Here is a 6193-nt window from a genome sequence, read left to right on the forward strand (position 1 = left end):
TTCTTACGCCAATAAAGGTAACCACTAACAAGCTAGAAAAGGTCCTCATACTGAGCTAAAGCCAGAGCCATGTAGCCCTCACAGTTGTACTGTAAGTCCCGGATGATCACTTACAGATAAGTCCTTAGGGAGAGGAATCTAGAGACACCATAAAACAGCCCAATGCTCTAGCCCCCTTGTTCATGGTTGCTAAAAAAGCATCTTTAAATGTTTATTGCATATACCATTAGTCAAGTTACAAGATCATGGTTGTAGTTGAGCACTAGCATCATACTACCCAATGCAATAACCCAAAGGCGTCAAGGTACAGGGTAACAAAGTACTAGGAAATCCTTAGTGCCAGTCAAGGTAGACACATGCAGTATGAATTAAATGATTAAAGATGAATAGGTAACAAGGATGATCACATGCTATACTTGCCTTTTACTCTTGCTCACATTTTTCTCATACTTTGCTTCTGGCCATCACCTTCTGATCTTCAGCACCCATAAACGGATCTTGTTTCTACTCGTAGCAAGCACCACACATAGGCAAACATACAAGCAACAAATAAAAGCAACTAAGAACAGCAGAGCAAGAGCTTTAAAACAGCGTGCTAAGAGAGAACTCGCTGCTACGATCGAGAGAACGCAAGAAACGCCGATAATGGAACTATCGATAAAAAGAAACGACTATCAAGAGTTTTATATTATAAAAGAAGCAACGACGGGTTTGATTTATTTTAATTAAGAAACTATATGAATAGTATTAATTTTGATTAATCAAAGCATATTTAGTTTTCAAAAGTCGAGTTATAGCTAATCATGTTTTAGTCATCATATAATTTAATCAGATTAAACTTTAACTTTTATAAAAGAAAAGTGCATGTGAAAGCATCTAAACGTGTTTGTCATATATGCAACATGTTTAAACTAAGCGAATTATTGCTAAAAGAATGTTTAATTTGGTATTAATTGAATTGACATTTGACTTGTGAAAACACCGAGGTTAAACTTGTTTCAGTTACATGAATATTAGTCATTTTAATATTTAAATTAATAAGCTCATACGTCACTAACATGTAGATTACAGAAACCAAGAAAAACCTGTACGTGCAAACGTGTGGGGCAGATGTGCTATGTATATGTGCAGATTTGCATGTTCATCTGCACTTAGGCATGCATCGACCGTGCATGGTGCTTGCTCTGTGACGAGGATGCAGGCGAGGTTTGCGTGGTCTGGACCAGTGAAGGCACGAGACGCTAAGCTTGGAAAGCAAAGTGAACAACTCCAACAGCTGGGCGACTTACGTGATGGCGAGTTCATCCAGGTAGAGTGACGATGGTTGCTCGCGATTGAGGCGAAGAGACGATGAGCTAGCCGACGGCAGGGCGGCATAGAGGCACGGAAAGTGGGCGCAGGCGAGACTGAATGGCAGCAGGGCTCTCGGTTGGGCGTACTGCGGCAGGAAAAGGCCGACGCTCGACATGGACTGCGATAGGAACAATCAGGAGAAGCAAAAAAAAGAGAACCTAAAGGAATTGAGAGGGAACAAGATGCACCAGGGCGTTGTCCAACCTTCATGCAAACCCAGCGATGAGGAGAAGAACGATGACGTATAGCTCGACGAGGCGGCAACGGGCAGCGCGACGGCAACGGCGACGGCGAGAGAAGGATGAGAAAAATCTGATTTACTATACGAGGGATTTCCCAAACTAGGGGCTTCCCTTACGGTAGTTTTGGTGTGCTTTGCCCAAGGGGTTGGTACAAATTTATAGGAAGAAAAACTCCCCACATCTACATCAACTAGCAATATGGTACTAATTGATGTTGCACGCCCTCCACATTTACTAATGGGCCTAAATAAACACTAAAGCCCATTAGTAAATAAAGACGTGTGTCTTTAGGATTTATTAGGATTATTGCACATGGGCTTTGACCCCTTGGGAAATATGAGAGATTTATTATTTTCAGAATTAATTAATTTCGTGGATAAAATAATTCTAGGAAAGTCCAGAATTGAAATTTAAGCCGCGAAAAATACTCCGAAAACTCTAAAAATTCGGGGATAATTCCTAGAGACACTTTGGAATATGATGAACCCAAATAAAGTATTTGGAGCTCACAAAATATTGTTGGGAACTTGGAACATAAAGATTAAGGTGAAGGAGGCAGGAATTAAATTCCAGGAAGAAGATAGATATTTGTCTCCTAAACGTATAAAAACACACACACTTTGCACACAGAAACACGATGTGCGACCGGCATGAATGCAACAAACAGGTTTCTACCTTATGATAAATTTTGAATTAATGAATTTTTTTATTTTCCTATGTTTTCATGTGCACAAAAATTCACAAATAATCATTTTAACTCTATTTTCAAAAGTGACAAATTTTGGGGTGTTACATAAGCATGCCAATTTTTTATATTCTACTAGATATATGCCCGTGCATTGCATGGAGGCCATGAATTTTTCCCACACGGCTATTAAATATTTTTTTATTGGAAACCCTAAATTATTTCTAAACCCGAGGCCTTTTTCACTTCTCTAATTAACCCTTAACCCCAACACATGAATCCTCTATAAGACGTAAGACACCAGCATCGCCAGGCAGAGTAGTGGTCGTAGCATAAGGACACACTGCAAAATCATAGTGCACGCAAAATTCTTCTCTAATTATTATTCTCTGGGACACCAAGCGTGCTTGTTTCGCTGACATATTCATCTTCATGTATTACATTGATGTAAAATCATCTTTTGGAAATGAAAGAGCAGAGCAGAGCACGGGCACCGCTGGGCCGGTGTTCACCGCTGCGCGCACACGTGCGCGAAAGTGGTGTAAGGAACTGCGCAATGCGCCTGGCCGGACTCTCGACGTCTTGGTCGCAGGAGCTGCCAGCAGAATGGCACCCTACGGGACGTCACCGGAGCTGCCAGCGGCATGGCACCCGGCGGCGGCGCAAAGGATGGCCCAGCTCGGCCGGCGTTCGGCTTGTTGCATGTGGCCCTGTGCGGCGCTGGTGCGCGCGGCACCCATGAGCCTGGCCAGGTGCAACAAACCGCCCATGGCCGATGCTGTACATCAACACGGGCGACTCCAGCACCATAAGCGCGACCACGACGGCTTGGAGATCGATGCCCCTGGCGACAATGAACGGACACACCTAGGAAAGGACGTACTTAGGTAACCAATTTGTATATTAGACTCCCTTGTTCGATCTAGGTTGAGTCACGTAGGTAAGTAGGTAACAGACGTACGTAGGAAACGAAGTCATGTAGGAACGGAGAGAAGAGTCGAGCGGGGCGAGTATTTGCGCTGACGATACCCCTAGGTATTTTTTAGGTGTAGAGATGTGTGTGCATGCATTTTAGACATACGGGGACTTCAATTAGCCACGGTCTTGCAGCATTTGTTCACTCGCTGCTTCATAACATATCACATAACTACTGTGTATACTTCAACCATGAGTACGATGCTACAATAAATTCCGTTGAGAAAGGCGTTGATTCACATGAGCAAGTCATAACTTCACATACTCATCATGTCTATAAAGTGGAACAAATATGATGTGGCTAAAGCTTTGTCATGTGTAAAGGTGAAGTTATCACGTATGTCATTCCTCATGTATCTAGAGAACTCCTATAGAAAAGGGCACATTTTTATAGCATGTAGTGGACACTATCTTGCCAACACATACCATATAATCCAACGATAACTAAAAGTCGAAGTTGACTAGGTGCCATGTCATCTCTAGCTCATCCGTTTTTTGGCAAAATCCAAGATCTGAACATATATACATGAGCTCTCACTTGTATAAATAGGCCCCAAATCAATAGCTAATCCAGCACCTGTATCATTGAGAGCAATCAAAAACTTGCCAAGTGAAACGCACTAGCCACATCTTAGCAACAATGGCCGCCAAGATATTTGCCCTCCTTGCACTCCTTGCTCTTTCGGTGAGCGCTGCAACTGCGTTCATCATTCCGCAGTGCTCACCAGTTACTGCTGCGGGGTATGAACACCCAATTGTGCGGGCCTATAGGTTACAACAGGTGCTCGCGGCGAGCATCTTAGAACAACCAATTGCCCAATTGCAACAGCAATCCTCGGCTCACCTACTAGTTCAGACCATCGTAGCGCAAATGCAACAGCAACAGTTCCTACCAGCGCTCAGTCAACTATCTGTGGCAAACCCTGCCGCCTACTTGCAGCTGCAACAGCTGCTTCCTACAAACCCACTGGCTGCGGCAAATGCCATTGCATACCTGCAACAACAACAGTTACAACAGTTCCTGCCAGCGCTCAGTCAACTAGCCGTGGCGAACCCTGCCGCCTACTTGCAACAGCAACAGCTACTTCCATTCAACCAACTGGCTGGGGCGAACGCCGCTGCATACCTGCAACAGCAGCAGCCGCTTCCGTTTACCCAGTCGGCTGTTGCAACCGCTGCTGCCTACCATCAGCAACAGTAGCTGCTACAAGTTAACCCATTGGCATGGGCTAACCCATTGGCTGCCGCTTTCCTGCAGCAGCAACAATTGCTGCCATTCAACCAGATGTCTTTGATGAACCCTGCCTTGTCGTGGCAGCAACCCATCGTTGGAGGTGCCATCTTCTAGAATACAAATCAGTTGTACTTGATAACAATGTTCTTGTGTCGCCGTGTTCAACTTCCCAGAAATAATCAATACATTGATTGAGATTTATCTGAGTCTATTCCTTAATTTTACTCCCTACATAATCAATTGAAAAATATCGAATCATAACTACATCCACATGCTTGATTAATACGTAGACAATACCACATTACATCATCAATATCAAGATGTGCCAGCGTGACCTCTTGAATGGTCTCATTTGGCTGTGTGCGTGGGTGTTCATAAGATAGATGCAACTGTACGTGCGTGTAGTTGAGTACTTGCATCTATTGTATGTTGTTTTAAGAAAGTCATGGGCACATATGCTTTGACCATTGTCCTTCAAGTCAGGTGCACGTATACAAAGGAAAACATAATAGAAGTTCATGAGTAAACATATTTGTGCGTGCAAAGCTGGTATGCAAAGTCACACCTCTTAATTATTGTTTCTAGTAAATATTTGTTGCATGTGTTTTTATCTTGGAGCAAAATTGTGCAAGACAACATAATATTGTAGAAAAATAAGGAAATAATCAGAGCCCATGAACTTGACAAGGCCAAGGGCATTAAATCAACTAGACCCTATTAGTAACAATTTTGAAGTACTATATAACAACAAAGTATAAAACTCGGCACCAAACTGCCATCCACTGCAGCAGAGCCGTTTCATGAGAGGGGGGCCTAAGTGCAGTTCTTTGAATCAGATCAACGTTTAAGTTTAACATCCCACGAAAATGTTAGAGCAAATTTTTACAGAGGGACACCAAACTTGCGTCAAATTGGCTACTCAACACGGTAGCTCACTTTTCTGCTTGGCAGCATTACCAAAGATGGGATGTTTGCTGATGGGCACCGCACCGACTAAAATATGATTTAGAGTGGGGCTATCAAAACCCAAAAGTAACGTCCCGAGATTAAAGTACTAACCGTCCACCGCCATACAGTTCTCTGTAGAGAGAGAACCCATTTGGAGTGCTATTCTGACACCTAGCCTAGTCCAATGGATTGCAGTTTTCATCTATGTGTAGAATACGAAAAAGTTCATGTTATAAAATCTTAAAACTAAACAAATCCAGAAGTTTACTACTGACATGACGGTTTACTAGGCGTAGCTCATAACACTAGAATCAATGTAACCTTAACTCACATGTTATATAAAAGTAGAACAGATATCTTATCATATCTATTTGAGCACCCATAAAGCAAATTATTATAGAATCATGAAATACATTCCTTTGTAAATGAACAAGGCATAGTAAATGAAGCTATGAAGATTTTGTTGGTCTCGCTCTGATTATGTGTCATCAGAAGTTATTATTTTTAAATGTTTTTAGCCATATTGAATTTCCTTAGCCTAAAAATAATGTCCAGGCCTAGAGATTAAGGTTATTATCCCAATGTTACTTAGATTCTTTTGGACAAGATTCAGGTCGTGTGTAGGGAAATCCGAAATATCTTTGTGTCGAATCCACGGAAGAGTGCGTTGTCATGGAACTCCGAGTCTTTTTCGCCTAAAATCAATGCAACCCCCATCTTAGTCTCCTTTATCTTGAGTTTTTGCAGCATAGCTGA

General features: G+C 42.4%; 1 pseudogene; it reads left to right on the forward strand.

The window, feature by feature from the left end:
- The first annotated feature begins 3895 nt into the window (after positions 1-3895).
- On the forward strand, positions 3896-4603 carry LOC136483088 (kafirin PSKR2-like; annotated as a pseudogene).
- The last annotated feature ends 1590 nt before the right edge of the window (positions 4604-6193 follow it).

This window comes from Miscanthus floridulus, chromosome 9 (genome assembly GCF_019320115.1).
Source record: "Miscanthus floridulus cultivar M001 chromosome 9, ASM1932011v1, whole genome shotgun sequence".
Taxonomy (NCBI): Eukaryota; Viridiplantae; Streptophyta; class Magnoliopsida; order Poales; family Poaceae; genus Miscanthus; species Miscanthus floridulus.